General features: G+C 36.3%; 1 protein-coding gene across 13 annotated transcripts in view; it reads left to right on the top strand.

The window, feature by feature from the left end:
• Nucleotides 1–25,065, top strand: part of Lingo2 (leucine rich repeat and Ig domain containing 2) — a 1,315,053-nt gene that overhangs the window by 532,569 nt on the left and 757,419 nt on the right. For all 13 annotated transcript variants that reach the window (NM_001436764.1, XM_087548872.1, XM_087548874.1 and 10 more), the window contains 1 exon segment: nucleotides 17,805–17,885. The gene's annotated coding sequence lies outside the window, so the exon portion shown is untranslated.

Genomic DNA, 25,065 nt, shown 5'->3' with positions numbered 1-25,065 from the left:
CCTGAACATAGTAAAAGCCATATACAGCAAACCAGTTGCTAACATTAAACTAAATGGAGAGAAACTTGAAGCAATCCCACTAAAATCAGGGACTAGACAAGGCTGCCCACTCTCTCCCTACTTATTCAATATAGTTCTTGAAGTTCTAGCCAGAGCAATCAGACAACAAAAGGAGATCAAAGGGATACAGATCGGAAAAGAAGAGGTCAAAATATCACTATTTGCAGATGACATGATAGTATATTTAAGTGATCCCAAAAGTTCCACCAGAGAACTACTAAAGCTGATAAACAACTTCAGCAAAGTGTCTGGGTATAAAATTAACTCAAATAAATAAGTTGCCTTCCTCTATACAAAAGAGAAACAAGCCGAGAAAGAAATTAGGGAAACGACACCCTTCATAATAGACCCAAATAATATAAAGTACCTCGGTGTGACTTTAACCAAGCAAGTAAAAGATCTGTACAATAAGAACTTCAAGACACTGAGGAAAGAAATTGAAGAAGACCTCAGAAGATGGAAAGATCTCCCATGCTCATGGATTGGCAGGATTAATATAGTAAAAATGGCCATTTTACCAAAAGCAATCTACAGATTCAATGCAATCCCCATCAAAATACCAATCCAATTCTTCAAAGAGTTAGACAGAACAATTTGCAAATTCATCTGGAATAACAAAAAACCCAGGATAGCTAAAGCTATCCTCAACAATAAAAGGACTTCAGGGGGAATCACTATCCCTGAACTCAAGCAGTATTACAGAGCAATAGTGATAAAAACTGCATGGTATTGGTACAGAGACAGACAGATAGACCAATGGAATAGAATTGAAGACCCAGAAATGAACCCACACACCTATGGTCACTTGATTTTTGACAAAGGAGCCAAAACCATCCAATGGAAAAAAGATAGCATTTTCAGCAAATGGTGCTGGTTCAACTGGAGGGCAACATGTAGAAGAATGCAGATCGATCCATGCTTATCACCCTGTACAAAGCTTAAGTCCAAGTGGATCAAGGACCTCCACATCAAACCAGACACACTCAAACTAATAGAAGAAAAACTAGGGAAGCATCTGGAACACATGGGCACTGGAAAAAATTTCCTGAACAAAACACCAATGGCTTATGCTCTAAGATCAAGAATCGACAAATGGGATCTCATAAAACTGCAAAGCTTCTGTAAGGCAAAGGACACTGTGGTTAGGACAAAACGGCAACCAACAGATTGGGAAAAGACCTTTACCAATCCTACAACAGATAGAGGCCTTATATCCAAAATATACAAAGAACTCAAGAAGTTAGACCGCAGGGAAACAAATAACCCTATTAAAAAATGGGGTTCAGAGCTAAACAAAGAATTCACAGCTGAGGAATGCCGAATGGCTGAGAAACACCTAAAGAAATGTTCAACATCTTTAGTCATAAGGGAAATGCAAATCAAAACAACCCTGAGATTTCACCTCACACCAGTGCGATTGGCTAAGATCAAAAACTCAGGTGACAGCAGATGCTGACGAGGATGTGGAGAAAGAGGAACACTCCTCCATTGTTGGTGGGATTGCAGACTGGTAAAACCATTCTGGAAATCAGTCTGGAGGTTCCTCAGAAAATTGGACATTGAACTGCCTGAGGATCCAGCTATACCTCTCTTGGGCATATACCCAAAAGATGCCTCAACATATAAAAGAGACACGTGCTCCACTATGTTCATCGCAGCCTTATTTATAATAGCCAGAAAATGGAAAGAACCCAGATGCCCTTCAACAGAGGAATGGATACAGAAAATGTGGTACATCTACACAATGGAATATTACTCAGCTATCAAAAACAACGACTTTATGAAATTCGTAGGCAAATGGTTGGAACTGGAAAATATCATCCTGAGTGAGCTAACCCAATCATAGAAAGACATACATGGTATGCACTCATTGATAAGTGGCTATTAGCCCAAATGCTTGAATTACCCTAGATCCCTAGAACAAACGAAACTCAAGACGGATGATAAAAATGTGAATGCTTCACTCCTTCTTTAAATGAGGAAAAAGAATACCCTTGGCAGGGAAGGGAGAGGCAAAGATTAAAACAGAGACTGAAGGAACACCCATTCAGAGCCTGCCCCACATGTGGCCCATACATACACAGCCACCCAATTAGACAAGATGGATGAAGCAAAGAAGTGCAGAACGACAGGAGCCGGATGTAGATCGCTCCTGAGAGACACAGCCAGAATACAGCAAATATAGAGGCGAATGCCAGCAGCAAAACACTGAACTGAGAATAGGTCCCCTATTGAAGGAATCAGAGAAAGAACTGGAAGAGCTTGAAGGGGCTCGAGACCCCAAAAGTACAACAATGCCAAGCAACCAGAGCTTCCAGGGACTAAGCCACTACCTAAAGACTATACATGGACTGACCCTGGACTCTGACCCCATAGGTAGCAATGAATATCCTAGTAAGAGCACCAGTGGAAGGGGAAGCCCTGGGTCCTGCTAAGACTGAACCCCCAGTGAACTAGACTATGGGGGGAGGGCGGCAATGGGGGGAGGGTTGGGAGGGGAACACCCATAAGGAAGGGGAGGGGGGAGGGAGATGTTTGCCCGGAAACCGGGAAAGGGAATAACACTCGAAATGTATATAAGAAATACTCAAGTTAATAAAAAAAAAAAAAAAAAGAAGAAGCTGAAAAGGACCCAGATGCTCTTCAACAGAGGAAAAGTTTCAAAAAATGTGGTACATCTACACAATGGAGTACTACTCAGCTATCAAAAACAATGTCTTCATGAAATTCATAGGCAAATGGAATAAACTAGAAAATATCATCCTGAGTGAGCTTACTCAATCACAGAAAAACGCACTTGGTATGCACTCATTGATAAGTGAATATTAGCCAAAAAGCTCAAATTACCCAAGATTCAATCTACAGATCACAAAATCTCAAGAAGAAGGATGACCAAAATGTAGAGGCTCCTACTCCTTCTTATTAGGGGGAAAATATTCATAGGAGGGGATACGGAAGCAAAGTTTAGAACAGCAACTCAAAGAATGGCCATTCAGATCCTGTCACACATGTGGCCCATATATATACAGCCACCAAAACTAAATAAGATTGATGAAGCTAAAAAATGCATGTGGAAAGGGACTGGATATAGATCTCTCCTGAGAGACACATCCAGAGAATTTCCCATACAGAGGTCAATGCTAGCAGCAAACCACTGAACTGAGAACAGGACCCCCTTGGGAGGAATTAGAGGAAGTATTGAAAGAGTTGAAGGGTATTGTAAGCCCATAAAAACAACAATGTCAACCAACCAGAGCTTCCAGGGAATAAACCACTACCAAAAGACTATACATGGACTGACCCAGGGCTCCAACTACATACGTAGCAGATAATAGCCTTGTTGGGGTACCAGTGGATGGGAAAGCCCTTGGTTTTGCCAAGGTTGGACGCCCAGTGCAGGGGAATATTTGGGAGGACAATAGGGGGATGTATATGGAGAATACCTGTATGGGGGAGTGGGAGGGGAGGGAATGGGGGCTTATGGATAGGAAACCAGGAAGAGGATTAACCTTTGAAATGTAAGTAAAGAAATATATAATAAAAAAATTTAAAAAAAGAAAGTGCTGGTTATGTTGCCACTCACAATGGGCAGGTCTCCAGGTCCCAGTTAATGCAATGAAAACAATTCCCACAATATATTCAGAGGCTCAACTCATATTTGATATTAGATTTTGTCTTGATGATTGCCTATATTCCTCAAATATATGTGTTTCATTATTATTATTCAAACATATTACATCATATGTACATGTTTTTGTAAGTATATATTAAAATAGATTTTGAAACAAGGGTCTTATCCAGGCCAAGCAAGTACAGATCCACCAATCTATACTCACCAGACTGTTTTTGAACAAGGGACAAGCTACGCAAAAACTGATATACTGATCACCATTCCCAGCCCAGAATCTATTCTTAACCTGAGAGCACAGATTAGGTAGACCCACTTTGGAACTTATTTGTTGGGTGACAAAATTAAATTTCTTTGAGTTGCAGAATTCAGCATCTTGACTTTTTGTTGTGGTAAATGCAGAGATCCTAAGATTCTATTGACTATGTTCAGGTATGGAAGAGAATTCATAATTTCCAGACAATACCTAGTATTCCCTGTCATGTGAGCTCCCCTCACATAGGCACCTGCCACATAAAGGCAATGCTACTAGAATTGAGCAGTGCAGCTCATATTATAAAACAGTATCATAAAATGATGCATTATATACCATCACTTTTCCAGGAATCTATGAGACAAACTCAATCTCAGGTCTCTTCTATAGTCAAGAAAATGTCATTTTAAAGCCATGATCCCAACAAAGAGGAGTGCATGAGGGTCCCCTTAGGTTTGTTCTCTCTCACATAATGGTTAAATCAAAATAATCTGTGGGAATGAAGCATAATAGAAATATATGGTACAGACTGTTATCTTATTATATTGAAAGTACAACCCAGAGCTTAAACTGTGACCCTAGCAGAACCTGTGTTGTACCATGACAGTGACTCACCAGATTTGTTTTTCTTCTGCTTGCTTGATAGTTTACACAAATGTTGATGTATCTGCCTGCTGGTACTTCCTTGTCTTGATAATAAATTAATGTGATAATTAGTTCCCATTGTTTAAGTGATTTTTTTTAAATGAAGAACTTACCTTCTAGGCTTTTAAATGGCAGCTACACCTGCATTCTTCCTTGGGCAATTTCCCTTAGTGAAACCATGTCACCTGAAGCAGTGACACTTTCCATTTAAAGCAGTGTGGTAACAGATAACAGTGACAGCATGAGATTTGAGGTCTAGAAAGAGCCTGAAGCAAGTAGATTATGTTTAGGCACTGACAAAACACAGACACATTATTCAGTTTTTGCCCAAGCAAGCTAATTTATTCCAAACTTGTGAAGCTTTGTTTTGATAACTTCCAAGCTTGTTCTCGGCTCAGTGCATGCTTGACTGAGACGTGTTTCCTTCTCCCTACTCCCTTTTGGCATGACAAATGCTATTCAGGGATCTAAGGAGCTGAAATTACAGAGTGGATCATTAAGGAAATGTAATGTGGGGAGCATAGTGATATACCTTGTATTCTCATGCATCAGCCCAGTATTTATGATGTGCATGCATGGAATAGGAACAATGATTAAGGAATGACAATTGCATTTAATTGTTGTCTTAGAAGATTACTCAACAATGCCATTTTTTTTAAGAATTCTAATCATTTTGTTTTGTTTAAGGTTTTATTTGGTGGCTCCTACTTTCCCACCCACAGTGTCCATGCTGGTAAATAAGCTGGAAATGTTTACACCTTTCATTTCAAACACAACCATTATATATTCCTACAGTAACACTATGTTACAACATAATATTGCATTAGAAATAGGGAATGTAATTAATATAAGATTCTTAATTGGCATATAGTTCCCACCATAAGGCTATAGACCTCAGCGGTTAGGAGAACCATGTTCTTCCAAAGGATCAAATAGTCGTGTCTACACCAGCACTCATGTGCATATGCCAATAAGCAGACACACAATACATATGTAAATTGACAAAAATCTATTATGATTACTAAAACAGAATCATTTGCACATACATTACATTTATATGTACATTTACACATTCACAAGAGGTCCACATCAATTCTATTGGTTAAATGTGCAAAATGCATGTATCATTGAAATGAATGACTGAGCCAGTTGTAAATTAAAACACTTTAGAGAGAGTGAGTGAGTTGAATTGGATAACATGTTTATTCATAGAAACCAGTGAATATCATTTGATTAGAATAAAGGTATTAAAGGAGAAACCATATTTAAAATATTGGAAAAGCCTTCCTGAAATATTATAGCATTCTAAGTTTAACATTATTCTTATTTGTTTTCTATTCAAGAGCTGTGTTCAACCATAAATACTAGATTAATTTTACTTCTTAGTATAGATAAAGATTCCTTATACTATGTAATCTACCCATTTTCCACAGACTGCTGATGGTTTGTAATACTTTCAAATTAATATTTATTTCAATGTTGTCCAGGGGCATTCTTGTCATTATTCCAAGACTTCTACCCTGGTATGGGCAGTATGAATACTTTCCTTTGTTAAACTGAATCCGTAGTACAAAGGATACAGAAGATGTGAATTGGCAGATGAATTTTAATGATACAGCTTTGTCATTGAAATGATACAGGTCATAGAAAGTAAAGGACCCTCACTTGGATCTGTGCATTTGGATGCACTGATAATCAGGACAGGTTAGCAGAATCTATCCTGCTTTAATATAAGCCCAGGAAATACAATGTTCCAAAAAATAAAGTTTATAAATGTTAAATAATATTGAACTACATTCAGAGCCTGCATCATGTCTAAAGAGAAGGAGACTACAGGGCTGAGTCTATAATGTACTCATTCTGTACAGAGGGAAAATGGCCAAAGATCCATCAGCAGGTGCCCATTCTTCTGCTTATTAATCTATGTAGTCTTAGACTACCTCATGATGGTACTCTAGGGAACAAAATCTTATTTAAGAACCTTTGAATATCAATACAAACAGTCAACTGGTGATTCATTCTAACATTTGCATTGTTAATGCTCTAATTTAAAACTATTAAAAATAACAAAACCAGAGTTTTCCATTTCAATAAGTTTGTTTGCACAATAGTAATTTTAAAATATCACTTTAATCAATAACATGAACAGTACCACAGACTTTGGGCCTACAAAATGTCAGCTGTTTAATTTTGAAAAATGGATATTGCCCTTAAAAATTTATCTGGTCAGGCATTTGCATTACAATACACATAGCACATGCTATATAGACTTAAATCTATATAGAGTTAAGAACACTGAGAATGCCATCATTAATTATATAAAGGGAACATAATGCTTGGTATTTTTCTGTGTGGTATCCAATTACAAAATCTTAGGGTTTTATTGATTTCCACAATTTCTACCCCTACTTTGTACAGAAAATCACAGATAGAAGAATATTAAACTGTTATACCCAAAAGATGCTCTAACATATAACAAAGACACATGCTCCTCTATGTTCATAGCAGCCTTATTTATAATAGCTAGAAGCTGGAAAGAACCCAGATGCCCTTCAACAGAGGAATGGATACAGAAAATGTGGTCCATCTACACAATGGAATATTACTCAGCTATCAAAAATAATGACTTTATGAATTCATAGGCAAATGGATGGAATTGGAAAATGTCATCCTGAGTGAGGTAACCCAATCACAGAAAAACACACATGGTATGCACTCATTGATAAGTGGATATTAGCCCAAATGCTCGAATTACCCTAGATGCACAGAACACATGAAACTCAAGAAGGATGACCAAAATGTGGATACTTTACTCCTTCTTTAAAAGGAGAACAAGAATACCCTTGGGAGGGGATAGGGAGGCAAAGTTTAGAACAGAGACTAAAGGAACACCCATTCAGAGCCTGCCCCACATGTGTCCCATACATATACAGCCACCAAACTAGATAAGAAAAATGAAGCAAATAAGTGCAGGCTGACAGGAACCGGATGTAGATCTCTCCTGAGAGACACAGACAGAATATGGCAAATACATAGGTGAATGCCAGCAGCAAACTACTGAACTGAGAATGCCCCCCCTCCCCTTGAAGGAATCAGAGAAAGGAATGGAAGAGCTTGAAGGGGCTTGAGACCCCATATGAACGACAATGCCAACCAACCAGAGCTTCCAGGGACTAAGCCACTACCCAAAGACTATACATGGACTGACCATGGGCTCCAACCTCATAGGTAGCAATGAATAGCCTAGTAAGAGCACCAGTGGAAGGGGAAGCCCTTGTCCTGCCAAGGCTGGACCCCCAGTGAACGAGATTCTTGTTGGGAGGATAATAATGGGGGGAAATGGGGAAGGGAACACCCATCTAGAAGGGGAGGAAAGGGGTTAGGGGGATGTTGGCCTGGAAACCGGGAAAGGGAATAGCATTTGTAATGTAAATAAGAAATACCCAATTTAATAAACATGGAAAAAATAAAAGGGAAAACTGAAAAAAGAATAAAACAGGTTTACATTTGCATTTACTCCCTAAGTCTCTCTCTCTCTCTCTCACACACACACACACACACACACACACACACACACACACACAGTGAGAGAGAGAGAGAATTTCACATTTTTATGTCTAGAATGAAGAAAAGCCAATTCTTTTATTATTTGATATTTTATTTGTTTACATTCCCCTGTTGTTATAATATTATAAAAAAATTTTTTTAGCCCCACTATATCCTGCATGGTGGTGGCACATTGTCTCTAGCCACTGCACACTCTCTTTAAATTGCTACATGAAAGAACACACAACACAATAACCTCTGATCGAATTGAGAAGATATAATTGCCCACCTAAACATACAAGGCCCTTTACATATTCATCCCTTAAGAACATCCATATACAACCTGTAAAAGTACATAGTGAAATACTAACATCTGCCTCCATATTCTCTCCACAAGTCTTCCTGTCTCCTTCTGTTCCAGTCTCCTCCTCTTCCGTCAAACTTTTCTCCTGCCCATCATTCCTTCTTGTCCAATGACAGGCCTCGTTCTATCTTGTACCTGTCTTCAACTGTATGACATCATCCTACAATCCCCTTTCCTGGTTTCCCCTCCAGAAAACCCCTATTCCACCCCCCTCCCCGTTTCTATGAGGGTGCTTCTCCACCCACTCACCCACCCCTGTCTCCCCACCCTGGCATTCCCCTACACCGGGGCATCTAGCCTTCACAGGACCAAGGTCTTCTCCTCCCACTAATGTCCAAGAGGGCCAACCTCTGCTTCATATGTGACTGGAGCCATGGTTCACTCCATGTGTACTCTTTGGTTGGTGGTTCAGTCCCTGACAGGTTTGGCGAATCTGGTTGGTTGATATTGTTCTTCCTATGGGGCTGCAAACCCCTTCAGCTCCTTCAGTCTTCTCTCTAATTCCTCCATTGTGTACCCTGTGCTCACTCCAATTGTTGTTTGCTGGCATCTGCATATGTATTTGTCAGGCTCTGGCAGAGCATTTCTGGAGACAGTTGTATCAGGCTCCTGTCTGAAAACACTTCTTGGCATCAGCAATAGTGTCTGGATTTGGTGTCTGTATATGGGAGGTATCCCCAAGTAGGGCAGTCTCTGCATGCCTTTTCTTTCAGTCTCTGCACAATACTTTGTCTCCGTAATTCCTCCTGGGTGTATTTTGCTTTCCCCTTCTATGAAAGACTGAAGCATCCACACTTTGGTCAGCCTTTTTCTTGAGCTTCATGTGGTCTGTGAATTGGATCCTGGGTATTCTGAACTTTTGGGCTAATATCCAATTAACAGTGAGTACATGCCCTGTATATTCTTTAGTGACTGTGTTACCTCACCCAGAATGATATTTTCTAATTCCATCAATTTGCCTAAAAATTTCACAAAGTCATTGTTTGTAATAGCTGAGTAGTACTCCATGGTGTAAATGTACATTTTCTATATCCATTCCTCTGTTGAAGGGCATCTGGGTTCTTTCCAGGTTCTGACTGTTATAAACAAGGCTGCTATGAACATAGTGGATCATGTGTCCTTTTATATGTTAGAGCCCAGGTAAATGCCCAGGAGTGTTATAGCTGGGTCCTCAGGTAGTACTATGTCCAATTTTCTGAGGAACCTCCAGACTTACTTCCAGCATGGTAGTACCAGCTTGCAAACCCACCAACAATGGAGGAGGGTTTTCTCTTTCTCCACAGCCTTGCCAGCATCTGTTGTCACCTGAGTTTTTGATCTTAGTCATTCTGACTGATATGAGGTGGAATCTCAGGGTTGTTTTGATTTGCATTTCCCTGGTGACTAGGGATGTTAAACATTTCTTTAAGTTCTTCATGGTCATTTGATATGCATCAGTTGAGAAATCTTTGTTTAGTTCTGTACCCCGTTTTTAATAGAATTATTTGGCTCTCTGGAATCTCACTTCTTGAGGTCTTTGTATCTATTGAATATTAGCCCTCTATTGAATGTAGGATTGGTAAAGATTTTCCCACCTGTTGGTTGTCATTTTGTCCTAATACAAGTGTCCTTTTTCTTACAGAATCTTTGCAATTTTGGATGAGGTCCTATTCGTCAATTCTTGATCTTAGAGCATAAGCCACTGGTGTTCTGTCCAGGAAAATTTTCCCTGTGCCCATATGTTTGAGGTTCTTCCCCACTTTCTCTTCTATTAGTTTCAGTGTATTTGGTTTTATGTAGAGGTCTTTGATCCACTAGGACTTGAACTTTGTACAAGGAAATAAGAATGTGTCTATTTGCATTCTTCTTCATGCTGACCTCCAGTTGAACTAGCAGTATTTGTTGAAAATGCTATCTTTTTTCCACTGGATGGTTTTAGCTCATAATGACATTATTTACAGCAGCAAAGATAGTTAATCACAGTGCATGGTTTTCTCAAAAATCACTGAGAGTAAAATATTCTTACCTCAACCTTGAAAATATGTGAAGCCTAGTCAATATTAATTAGGTCAAATAAACTAAGATATGGATACATATAAAAGCAATAGTGTTTAATGTATGCATTTTATTAAAACAGTACAAATAAAATATTAAACTCACGAGGAATCAAATGAATTATTACTAAGAAAATAAAAAACAAACAACCCACAATCTTTATTGTTTGGGATTTCTTTTTGTCTTTTTTATGCAAATATATATGGAAATAGAGAATTTTAAGGTCATGAATATTTTTGGTAGCAGTTAACATATGTATAGGTACAGTGTATTTATTGTTTTATATTTGTACACTAAAAAGTTTAAGTTTTTGTTGGTTACTTTTCTGCTTCGATGATAAAATGTCATTTTCCAAATCAATAGAGAATAGTTTACTGTAGCTTATGGTTATGGAGCAAACATTCATAATAGCAGTGGAGGGATGGCAGCATGTGTCTAGCGCAAGACAATGAGGGATCACATCTTTAATCTTATCACACAGCAAATGGGAAGCTGGATAAAGTTCCAAATTCACAGACATGGAGTAGTATGTTGTTGAACCTTGTGCGCTTTGGTGCTGCATTTCAAACCTTCATGTTTGAAGGTTGTTTTGACATATTGGCAGATGTCATCAACTTTAGAAAGATTAAAAAACTTCCCAATTCTGCTACGTCTTTTGGGATGCAGCCACTAAAATACAACAGTATCTGTCAGTTCAGGACTATCTTTCTCTCATTTTGTTCACAATAACCAAGTGAGAATCCTAAGATTGGCATATGCAATGCATCCTGGGACAGATTTATGCTTCTTTCTTGTTATCTTTCATCTATAAAACAGAAGTGCCACTCTTCCATGGTTCAGGACACCTTTATTCATGGGAAAATCCTGTTTGTGATCTCCACCACTTAGTAGAACCATACATCCTCTGTTTTGGCTAGTTTACATCATGCCACAGACATTAGAGAGGAGAGAGCCTCTAGAGAGAAAATGCGTCCATAAGATTTTGATGTAAGCTCCACATGGGGCACATGGGGCTATCCCTGGATTGTTGGTCCTCCTCGGTTCTGTAAGAAAGCTGACTGAACAAGCTATGCTCCATGGCTTAATTTGGTTCTAACATCAGGTGCCTTGGAAGGAGATACTCAGGTTTATCTTTTTATGACTAATAGTATAGAAGGAACTTCCCTGTCCCCCAAAACGTGTCTAAAGGTTTACTGCATGATATCCCCATCATTACAATTATCTGGAATTATGGGATTTTCTTTCAAAACATAAAAATATTCCTATATTGAAAAGGATTTTTCATTAGAATCATTTATTAAGTGGTTCAAACATCAAAAACAAATGATTATGAACATGGACTTACAATAGAATATGGATGACAGTGCTCAGGGAATTGTTGTTGAAGGGGAAGAACTAAAGGTGTGAATCTGTTCCAAAAAACATTCCCAAACTACATTGTTGTGCTTGACTAATGAGAAGGAAATCTGTCTTCTAGATGAAAGACTGGCAAAGCTGCAAACTCTCATGTTTCCCCTTTCATTAAGTCACTTACATAATGAATGATTTTACATGGTTTGGTACGTGTTAATATAATACCAGACACTGAGAGTGGACTGAGCAATAATGGCTCATGTCTGCAGAAAGCTCAGAACCATTATTTTAAATACATTGCTTCTATAAGCCTGTATACTCATTTACGGCTTTGTTTTGCGGTTGTTGTTGCTGTTGTTGTTGCTGTGGTTGTTGCTGTTGAAATGTGGTTAAGATGGCAAAAAATCAACTGTTCAGTTATTAGGTTGCAATTACTGGTTTTCTTTGGCTAGAAAAAAGCAGCAGTGGTTAATAACTTAAGTTATATAGAGACCACTGTTTTGTTTCAAGCCTTGGTCTGTTATTTGCTCAGTAAATCTGCCTATACCTTATTTAGAAGTTGCTGTGTACCCATGTGTGCTAATGGTGGCAATAAAAACAACTAGCATCTTTGGAGTGTTCTGAAAATTAACTGGATAAATAGATATGTTGGGTGAGTGGGTGGGGAGCACCCTCATAGAAGCAGGGGGAGAGGAATGGGATAGGGAGTTTGCAGAGGGGAAACCTTGAAAGGGGATAACATTTGAAATGGGAATAAATAAAATATCATATATATATATATACATATATATATGTGCTTGACATATAAAAAATATTCACTAATTATTATGTAACTATAGGACTTGGTAATGTGTGTGTGTGTGTATGTGTGTGTGTGTGTGTGTGTGTGTGTGTGTGTGTGTCCTTCAGTGTTCATAATGTGGAGATATATTCTTTAAATATATTTAATGCCAGATAATACATGTAGATTAATGCCCAAACATAATAGTCGTAATAGAAGTTCAACTCTGAAAAGTTTAAGCAGAATAAAAGTTTTAACTTGATTGACCTAATAAAGAGACAGCAGTGCATTGTATCCCACTCTAGGGGTTTGAAAGATTAAAGCAAATAAAAATGTAGATATCCTTAGCAGGTAAATCTCTAAGAAAGTCATGAACAAAGAAAGTGTGTGCCACCAAAGCAATCTGGAGTGAAGTCCTCATCGCTCAGCTGGGAGTCCCCAAACAAAGCAGTTAAAAACCAGGCAACTTGAAATAAAGAAGACTAAAAAGGCACTGTTTGAGGTTTCCCTTTCTTCTACTTAAGAACATACAATGTGAATTTCATACGAAAGTAGAATTGGGTATAGTAGAGGTCCAAGAGTCTCTTTCAATATGGCTTCTGGCAATGTGCTTTAAGTGGAATCTGTAGAGAGAATTAATCAGTACTGTCACTGGACTTTTCTAAACTAAATGTTTGCTTTCAGTATTAAAATTTCTAGTGAGTAACTCAATCAAGAGCTGTGAATGTATTTTTTCTCTCTCTCCTATCTTCCCTTTGGTCTACTGCTGTAGATAAGTAGTTAGAGCTGAGTTGATGTTACAATTAATTTTGTAATTTAATTTTTAGTATTAAACAACCTATTTTATGGTATTGGTTGAGTATTACATAGCTGTTTGCTAACATACTAACATTAAGAAGGAAGAAACAGTATATTCAATTTTATCTATCTTAATGAAAATAATTGTGAATATTTGCATTCCGAGGAAATAATACTTCTATGACATCAATTTGCTAGACATATCATATTAATTAAATTTTTAAATTTTGTGTGAATTTTACTTGTTTAAAATATTAGACTTTATGAATGTTCTAGGTTAGCGTTAAATAGGTAACTATTAATAGTCATTCTTTTAAGAAAGGGTCAAAGCACCAAACACAAGAAAGGAAAAACATTCATTCAGAATTTTCTATTTAAGAACTTTGGAATGTTGTAATAAAACATAAAATCATCTATGTCTGGTCTGCTGCACTGATTGTAGGTTTCAAATTTGGTGACATACCATTATATTCAATTTCCTATCTACTCTTACTAGTTTCAATAGCATAGACACCTACCCATAGTACTATGAAGATGGTATTAATTATAGGATATGTCATCTTGAGACCATTATGGTATAACATTATGTGCCTCTGATAGGTAAGATGATCTCAAATATTCCCTACAACTTAATTTATGTTGCATAAATTGAATAATATTTAATTCATTTTTATTTATTTATTTTGAATTCACGTGTGTTGGTTGTATGTGTACAAATAGCATGCCATGACCCATGTGTGGAGATTAGAAGGCAACCTCCTGGAGTCAGTTTTTTTCCTCTATCATATGAGTCCTGAAATCTAATTCTGACTGTCAGGCTTGGTGTCAGGAGCCTTTACCCACAAAGCCATACTGCTGTCCTTGAAATATTGATTTTAAGGCATTGGGAAGTATGTCTGACATTAGAATGGACACCATTTATCTTTTCCAAATTACTGAGTGGCTTAAAAGATAACAAATAAAAGTGGAGAGGCTGTAGATGCCATCTAACCACTGACTTGTTGGTGAGAGGAATATATATCCCCAATCCAGGGTAGGCCACCAATGTAGGGTAAACCACCAGTGTACAGTGCACCAAACTGTAGTGCACACCATTTCTCTCAAAAGATATTGAACTACGCTACTGTCAGTGAACCTCCACTAGTGATGCTTCGAACAGTCAGATCCTCCTCAGATACCCATGTGTTGTTAGCCTTCCTCTGTTATCTCAGGAATGCATGGTACGCATCTCCTTTCCATGGTGATCTCTGAAACAAAACGTTACTCTTTCTGCTTATGTCTTACACTAGAATGTGCATGTGACTGTAAAATAATATAAACATGGCAAAGAAAATGTCAATAACAATACAATTTTTCACCATTTAAAAGAAGAGGCAAGAGTTGATTTTTGCTATGAAAATTTTTTCTAGCTTTTTAAATCCATCATTCATTCAAAAGAGAAGGTTTTCGCTTTTTCCTTATGAATCACATGTAAATATGTAGATACAATTCATAACCATAGGCTCTTTACCTAGGGTCATAAGTGTGTAATATGTGTTTTCCCCTTAAAAGGGGGAGAGTTGTTACTATGCTTTGTTTTCAAATATTCTTGAATATATTACCATAAAACTAAAAGATCTATTTGCTTCATTTTAAGTACTGTTACATTTTGCTTATGTATAATTATTACTCTATACCTTATCTTTAAAATTAAGTAAAATAATACTTTTCATTGTATAAATCCAGTTGTACAACTCTAGCTTCTTGGATAGAGTCCTTTTTGTTTAAGCAACCAAGTCTGGGTTGGTTACAGTTTAAAACTATTAATTTTTCAAATCTCTTCCTAGAGCCATACTCTCTGTCCTCTTGAACATTACTTTTTCTGAAATTGCTACAACATGATTGGGACTGAAACTGGCTGTCCATAGTTTCTTATATAAGCAATTAATTCAAGTACGATTTTCTTGGCCATGCTCAGTATTTATACATAGTTCATTTTATATATGGGTTGGAGATGTTTTCTGACCACTACATCCTCTTTTTTTCATTTCTAACTATTATCATTCACCTTTTGTTGTTTATTTCTATCAAAAATCCCAAAGGTATACTTCTATCCAGTTTTATGGTAGCTCTTAGACCAACTCAGTTAAATTATATCCACCAATTCTTATAAAACTAAATTTTCGTATTTTCCCTGAAAGTATACATATTTGATTGCCAAAATCCTTCTCCTTTTTCTTAAAATCATTTTAGGGCTGGAGAGATGTCCCAGCAGTTAAGAGCACTGATTTATCTTACAGAGGTCCAGAATTCAATTCCTGGAAACCATGTAGCTTCTCACAATCATCTGTAATGAGATTGGATGCCCTCCTCTGGTGTGTCTGAAGACAGTGACAGTGTACTCACATTTATAAAATAAATACATAAATCAAAAAAATAATTTTACTGGGAAAGACCTATGTATGTATGTATGATATGAGCAAGGACAGCCTACTGAATGGGCTTCTCTTCCTGCACAATACCCTGGAATGCAGAATGATGCAACATCACTGTAAGCTTGGTTTACTGCTTAGGAATGACAGCTCAGAATGGGTTTCCTCCTAGAGTCCATTGTCAGCCCATTGAAAAATCTAAGGGATTTCTACAGAGACTTCTCAACTGACACCCAGAAACAACGCCTCAAGCAGTCTTGCTTTAATTTAGGACTTGTCGACATATTTTATGCATATTTTTCCTTCTTTTCTAAACTTTATAGGTTGCCAACTTAACTTTTGTTTTATGTCTAAACCCTGATTGCTTCCTTTGCATTTATATTATTTATTTTATTAGCATTATTTATTTTTCACATCCATCAAATAATAATGCCTCTAAATTAAAATGATTGTTTACTAAAAGTTAAGACATGATAGCAAATTGTGAATATTGATATATATATATGCCTTCTATTATAAAGATGTCAAATATGAGATATTTTAATAGTTGACAAGATTTGACTATATATTCCAATTTACCTCACACTAGCGTCTTGCCTTAACCTTCTCAATGTTGTATATTAAAGTTTGTGACACCATATGTAGTTCCATGATCTTTAAATATGATCAAAAACTAAACTTTTTGGTTTTTTGGTATGTGCAAACTGCAATTTAGGATGTTTGTGCTGACATATGTCACATAGAAGACATGACAGTTGTTGGTAAAATGTTTTTGGGCCCTTACATTGTTTTTAAATGAAGTAGCCATGCAAACTGAGTTCCCCCTGCTTGAGCAGCAAGCACATTACTTAGAATCACTTATAATATCTCCAGTATCCAATCACCCATGTGAATGCTGGAGATTGAAGCTGAGTGTTTCCCTTATTGATAGCTATGATATTTTTTGAGGCAGTGTCTTTCATAGAACCTTGCTAGAGCTTGCTATTTTGGCTAATACCTACACAACCAGCAATACCTTGAATCCATCCGTCTTCACACTGAAGTCACAGAATGTAGATATCCAAACCTCTCTTTTACTTGGGTCCTCATGATCAGAATTGAGGTCTTAGTATTTGTGAAGAATGTAGTACACCAACTAAGGATGTTGCCATTTCTACACATAGTATTTAGGTGAGTGGAGTTACATACATAACCCCAGGCAACAGTTAAACTTCATGCTTCTTAATTATTACTTCAATTTGCTTTTGGCAAATAGTTTTAAAATGGTTTCTCCTTTAGAAAATTAAAATCTAAATTTGAATTATAACTGGTGTCAGATTACTGTCTATCATTTTATCATATTAGTTATACTTCCTTGACATTCTATAATTTTCTATAGGAAATTTATAAATGAAGGGAATGAGAACTCTCTGTTTAATAAGCAGATGTGCTAGGTATCTATTACCAAGTGAATTCAGTCTTAAAACAATGACTATTATTTTTGCATCTTACTCATACTATACAGAGAAATTATGGGATATGAATTAAGACTCTTGATAAAAATCCATTTAAAATGATTACTATAAAAATAAATAAATAGATAAAGCTCTCTGATTCATATAGAAAAATATTTATGCTGTAATTTGTGAAGAGTAAGAAAACACTTTCGTACAAATTTTTGTTTTCACAGTATAACAAACTCTCTAAATAATACAACATGTAATTGAAGGTGGAATTTCCTTGTGGTACTTTATAATCTGGACTCTATTTTAGTGTCTTGGAAGTTGTAGACAGCCATAATTTCCTTTGCAGCTTGACAAAAACCATAATAACAGCAATGCTCTGGGAAGCACATTTTAGAGGCAGTGAGGAAGGATAATAAAATTTTATGGTTAATCACCATAAAGACATATATTACTCTGAATATGCTTTCACCTTTCTTTTATTTATAGGAACTGGAGAGTGACACAGGAAGACAGCATCATGAACTCTTGGGGCTTCTAATCTTCTCTGTGGATTTTTAAACACATGAGGTAATCATTGAGCTTATTTTGTTGTGTATAAAGAATGAAGGTAAAAAGCATCTTAAACTTATTAAACTATACTTAGATTCTCTTCATATTTGCTTCACATCCTATATAAAATTTTTAGCATATTCCAGTTTACTCCATCTTCTTTTTATTTTTTAATTATGTAATTATTTGCATATCTTCTGACATAATCTCTGACTAGGTGGAATCTGGGAATTGAACTTAAATAATCTAACTTGTTGTCAAGTGTCTTTAACTACACCCATATATTAGTGCCACTCCCAACTCTAATCAGAGACAATTCTTTTTGAAGTAGATGGTTATTAATAATGCGTTCTACAATTTGTCAAGGTGCAGAAAATGAGAGACTGAGAAGTGGTCTACTCTCAATACCTATATCAGACCTTTATCCCCAAGCCTTCCAAGTCATCATGAAGGAGATGTGGAGAGTATAATAATCAGAGGTGGTTAATACCTAAAATGAAACATTTGTTGGACATGAAGACAAAACTGCACATGTAAATTCTTGTCAGCTGTCACTGCAGGCACAAAGCTTTCAGTCACACCAAACCAACTGACAGCACAGATGGGGGATGGTTCATGAAGTCCAATCACTAGCTGAGTGGGTATTGGCAATTGATTTCTAGGGGAGTGAAAGCCAGTTCTCTTCAAGCATGCAGGTGCTAAAAGGCTACTTATAATTTGTTCTGTTCCCATGAACACGGAGAGAGCACTAAGTGGATTTGGTGAGTTTTTAAATCACACACACACACACACACACACACACACACACAGAGAGAGAGAGAGAGAGAGAGAGAGAGAGAGAGAGAGAGAGAGAGAGAGAGAGAACATGAATAGGAGACAAAAGTGGTGGGGATTTGCAGGGGAGGGAATGGGAAGAATTTGATCAAAATCCATCAAGTTCATGTATGTAGAAGAAAACTGCATATAATGTTTGTTGTCTGAAGCTGCAATTTTATGAATGTTCATGTTTTGTTTAATGATACAATAGGTATATAGGGTCCAGAGGGATAAATTTAAAACCATGCAACTTCTGCTTCTTCTGTCATTAGACCTAGCAATAATTTCTTCAGTATTTTTTATATTTGTGATACAGGTAAGCGTCTCTTGAAGCTCGTGTTCACATTTCTAGCTGCCCTTTCTCTTTTTATGATGATTAGTCTGAATCAAAATTTTATGTATGAATGTGTGTGCTTCTCTTCTGTTGTTTGATGTTGGGGCAAAACATTTGTAATCCCTGTTTTCATCTACACACTGAAACTCAGAGAAAAGAATTTGGACATAAGGAATCGTGGGGACATAAGACTTACCAAACATCAGCTATGAATAATGTGGTTGTGCAAACCTGTAAGGCTAGCATTGAATATGCTGTGGTAAGAATATGATGAGTCTAAGATCAGCCAATACTGTATTAGCAAGAGATTGTTTCAAAAACATGAAAAACAAAAATAAAATTAAATAATTAAATGTAAACAAAAAAGTTCTCATTTAACTTAAGCATAGGTAAGTGAATGAGTCCCTACCAGTTTTATCCTCGTAAAAAAACAAAATACAGGACTCACAGAAAGTTTCTTATATTAAAAAAAATGTTCTATGGAAAAAAGATATACGTCTTTCTATCCTACATCAGATGTCTCAGAGAATAATAATATCAAGTAAATGATGGGTTAAATGTAGATGTTCCATCTACTTCAAATGGTGAGAACATTATATACACATATGTGTATTAATATAGAAAAGTAGTTGTGGTCCATAGGGAAGACAGTGTGCCTAAACTGAAAAATAAATATAAATAAGAAAAATAAGGAAGGGAGAGCGAGGAGGGAAGTAGAAAGGAGGAAGGGGAAGGAAAGAACTGGTAAGGAAATATTTAAAAATAAATTTATGTCCAGAAGTAAAACATGAAACCACTGGCACAAACTGTATTGAATTACCTGTATCAAATATAAAGGCATGGTTGACAAAATTCAAATCTTTCTATCCCTAAATGTAAGCTTCCATCAAGGCGTACAGCTCCCATTTTACAATGCTCACCATTATGTTATCTTGGATCCGGTCATAGAAGAATTGATGGTTATATAAAGAGAATCAGGGAAGTTGTTAATTTGCTCTACAGAAAACGTTCTTCAAATCAAAAAGGAATATTTAAAGGCACTTAAAATGTGATAAGTTTGAAATTATTCAAAGACACTATCTAATGTAATTGCCTTTTAGGATATTCCTTAGCCTTCTTTCACAGTCTACATTGTGGGCTTTAGTAATCCAGAAGAATTAACTTCGGCTTGCTTGAATTTATGGAAACTTCAAAGCTATCACTGATCCTAAAAAATGAAAAAACCAAAAAACACTGTTTTACATGTGCCTTGATAACACAGTTACATGCATATTATATTTTGACATGCTGAAAGTGAAATGCAAATTATTACCTTATGGAATTATTGGAAGTTATTTTTGAACATTAAAATTCCATTTGCTTGTGAAAGGGTGTTTTAAAAATATCAAATCCTTATACAAATCCTTTATACACTGACAACTTCCATTTTAATAAAACTTCACATCAACATAAAAATGAAAAGATAAATCCTACACCCTTTGACTTACTCTAACATTAGATTCAGTTACTTTAATCCTCAGTCTGTGGTAGAAGAATTGTCCCGTATTAGATATCCACTGGACCTTGATACTCTGCAATCAGTTCATCTCTGAATTTTGACCAGTTGTGTATTTTTGTGATTATTCAGTATGCTGCAAAAAGAAGCTTCTTTGGTGAGGGGTGAGAGATCTTAATCTGTCATTATAAGTTGAGTTTTAGAATGCAGAAGGGAATCATGCTAGCCTGTGACAATGGTAGATATTTGTCTAAATCTCATGATGACTTCACTATACTGTAGTTGACTCAGTTTCTGGTATCAAGCATGATTTCCCTCCTCATGAGTGTGTCTTAAGTCCAATTGGACAGCAGGTGGTTACTGCCAAGATATATTCATGTCATTATTACAACTTTAATGATATCTTGTTGGACTAGATCTTCTTGTTCATACGTGTCACATCTAGGTAGGAATCTACAGTGTTTCTCCAATGAAAACATGTATAGCACCCTCAGGTACTAGGAAACGCATATCCAGGGAGGCCTTCAAGCCAGCCTCAGTTTAAACATTGTTTCTATCAGAAATCTAATAGCAGTTTTTAAAAGTATTTTTTCTAAACTAGAATAAGTGTATGTAAGAGAAAATTCTACCTGCTAAAAGTACATTTTTTTGGGAAAAACATTTCCAGAGCAGAAACAATAGCAAAGCAATGGGAATTTCAAACAATTACATTTACGTGTCTGTAGAACACTAGATTCTAAACTATTTGAGATGATGGAAATTCTCTGCAAATATGTTAAAGTCAAGTTAGGAGCTGTTAAAATCTGTATCTGTGTCTCTAAAGCAGGTTCAGAGTGTTTGAGTATAGTAGAACCGAGTACAGAACCATTTAGTTTTGTGGTTGGTGTGTTGACTGGTTTTGATTTAAAAATAGAATTATATAGGTTTATTTTAAGTAACAAAATGTAGAAAGTAAAAGAGGATAAGACAGTATTTGACATATAATCTACATATAGTACATAAAGCTGACATACTACATAAAGCACTGGTACGGATGAGATTTGTTTTTTAAAGCCATACCTCAGTATATTGCGTATCATCTAACCCTCCTGAGGCCTGCTTCTACAAGTATTTGTACCTTGCTGGTGCTTGAAGCTGTTTGGTGTGTTTACCCAACAAACTGCTTTTTTTTTTTTTTTTGGTTCTTTTTTTCGGAGCTGGGGACCGAACCCAGGGCCTTGCGCTTCCTAGGCAAGCGCTCTACCACTGAGCTAAATCCCCAACCCCAACAAACTGCTTCTTACAGTAGATTTGGTGACTCATATCTAGGTCAGTACTTTGTGGTCGATCATTTTTATATGTCCTTAAATCATCTCATTTATGCCATGATGACCTTTGATGGTCCATATTTTCTTCCTTTAGGAAAAGCTTTGAGAAATATCATGTAGAAAAAAAATGGTAGAATTTCTATCACTTAATTAGAAAGTGCTTTAAATCATCTGTGAAGCAAAATGCAAGTAACGGACTGCAGAATATTTCCACGTCATCAACCATTTACCTGATATGATCTGCCCAAACTAAGGCATGATGCATTTTTTAGTACAGTCCAGGACCCAGAGTTTATTCGTGAGTTTGAGAGGGAGGAACAACAAAGTTGCTTCCTTAATAGCATCTGAAGATTGGTTAGTAGCTAGCATTGGGAAAAGAAATGAGTTAACATCTGTAATAAACTAAATGCTTTGACATTTCAGTAGCCTTCAGTTGACCCAACGCTTAGTTTCCTAGCAGTTCAATTTTGGGAATGAATTTTATCTTTTTTGTGAACTTTTTATTATTTTTAGTAATTTGGGGCAATGCCTGGGATATAATGTTGCTCTTTTAATTAGTTTTTCCTTTATATATTTTCCAAAATTATTTCATTCTAAAGAATTTGCTATCACTGGTTTGGATTTCCCTTTGTACTTATTTGCATGAATATAGTGGGAGCCTACCGAGGCGATACCTTCTGGTTGGGCATATCAGTATCCTAGAGTTTCCAAAGGATTGCATGTTTAAAATGTGTTGTTTTGTCCTTAATTATGAAGGCCAAATATGTGAGCTCTAACATTCACTCTAGAATATATTTATCAACATTTATTTTAGTCAGTATCGATCAACAACACTACAGTTCTAAGTTAGAGAAGATTGCCTAAATTATATGACTTCTTTTGATTTATGTATATACCTAAGGTTTTATCAATGACTTAAATAAGGCTATTAAAGTCTTTGTGATTTGTCTGAAGAAACACTTTTATTGAAACTTAGATTGGATCCATGCTGTCACCTCATATTGATTTGTGTTATAGAATTTGAAAACCCCTGCTTGAATTTAGTATTTTAAGGTGTGGGTTTCTCCATTCTTCATGAAATGTTTTCATTAAGAAGACCACGGCAATAGTTTCCTCTAGTTTGACTACACACACAGTTGGGCTTTTCTGGCAATTGATTGCTGTAACTTAAAGCCTCCATGAGATCATCTCCAGACGTGTGTGTAGGATTCTAGAATGCACAGAAGCAAAACTGCTATCTAATTTCATTTATGTTCCCTGATTATAAATAATATGAACAGATACAATCCTTGTCATAGGTTTTGCATTTTAAGCAGCTAATATAGGGAAATAATAATACAATATTGAAAGAAATGCTCAATAATAATAACAAGAGCTGATAAAGTGAAACAAGCTGAGAGGCTGGGGTGTTGACTGGAATTGTATTGTCAGGAAACTCCCACATATATACTATATTTTAAACTGCAAATTGATCATGTCTGTATCCACAAAATCTGCGCAGACTCTACAGCAAAACATATTCAAAGGGTTAGAAAACCATGAATCCAAGGAGGGACTAGAAGAGCCAAACTGGAGGGATCCCAGGGTGCAAGTGAAACCCCATGCTTGTAGGCAGAGCTGAATGTTCTCCCCATAACACTGATAGAGGCTGGCTTCCTTGATTGAGCTCACTCCTGTTTCAAACCAACATTTATCATCTTAGATCTAAGTGTCTATCTAACCAAGTCTTACTACCTATTCCGTTTCAACTATACTTTACTTAAAAGCATTGAACTTAAGTAAATTAAAATGAACACTTTAGGATTAAATTAGGAATGAATATAGGAGCTTTTAAGCTTTCAATCTAGGCATTCCTCCAAGCCTGTTTATCACAGGCCTCCATACTGACATTCAAAGACCGAACCCTCTCCTTTTGTCATTGAGTCATGCAGACAACATCCTTAGATGGAAGAGGTAAATTAATACTGTGGTTGGAGGAAGGTATCATGGAGCCCCAAGCTTTATCTGATTTTAGTAGCAACTAATTTTTTACACATATTGAACATGATTTAAAATGGTTTTTTTATTTGTTTTTACTTTTTTAACAGGAAGAATTTAGGAAGCTTTCTCTTAAGGAGAAAGCAAAATATAATAGTGTATTTCTGACCTCTACTTATCTAGTGTCTGTAGAAACTGTACAGCCTCCTCCATTAGAAGAAAGAGTTTGAATACCTCAGTCTACATGATACTTTATAGTTCAGTCATACTCTCACGTTTATTAAAACAACGCTAGGAGACATCCTTATACAACCCATGAACAGGCATTTGTTTTATGACTCAGTGATTAGCTGTATGGTTAAAGCAGCAGAAAAAAAGGGAAGAAGCTAAAACTTTAACACACATTGTGTGATTTTAATGTATATACATTTTAATCTTTAAAGATGTATGATTTTTGAAGGCAGTTAAAATATTACTTATATATATTTTAAAGAATTGAAATGGAAATGCTTAATCTGGATTTTTTTTGGGGGGGGGTTGTCGAATCCTCTTTACCTCCTAGTGTCTTGACATGGTAACAGACAAATCGATGTAGTCGAGTTCTGCTTCACTCATGCTTTCTCTTCCGGGAAAGTAGAACAGTTCAAGATGCAACTGTACCCTAACAGGCTGTGGCATGTCCTGCTCATCATGAGCAAAAGACTTCAGTTGTCTTTAGGAGACAATTTTTATCTGAAAAATAAAATGCATGGCTTGTATTTATCTCTGTATCCTTCTAGTATGGAATAGCTACGGAAAACAATGAGTAGATCTATTAGAAAATCTCATATTTCTATCCATGAAGTGCCAAGCACTGTTAATAATTTGTTTTTCGGTTCTATTAAAGTTGAATTTTTTTCAAAGAACGAATCTTTTATTTTAGTCATTCAGAATATTAAAGATGATTCTCTGACTAATGATTACCATGTGCTAGGCAATATGTTATGAATCACGTAACTATCCTTATTACAATGTTAGGTAATACTTGTTAATGTTATTACCAGTTGACATATAAAGGAACTAAGGGCAGAGAAATTAAATGATTTACCCAAAGGTCTGGTTTGAACATAAAAGTTCAGTCTTAGGTACCAATGTAAAAACCAAGGGAGTCAGAAATGGGAGCTCATTTTGGAAGACAGTGATCTCATTAGGGTAGGAGTAAGTCAGTGGAAGCTTGTCTTGAGGAATGCCTTGCCTCTCTATTTCTTAGGTTTTCTCTAATATTTGCCC

This window comes from Rattus norvegicus, chromosome 5 (genome assembly GCF_021556685.1).
Source record: "Rattus norvegicus strain SHRSP/BbbUtx chromosome 5, alternate assembly SHRSP_T2T, whole genome shotgun sequence".
Lineage (NCBI taxonomy): Eukaryota > Metazoa > Chordata > Mammalia > Rodentia > Muridae > Rattus > Rattus norvegicus.
The sequence above is the reverse complement of the archived record's forward strand: the minus strand, read 5'-3'. Positions and strand labels throughout refer to the sequence as shown.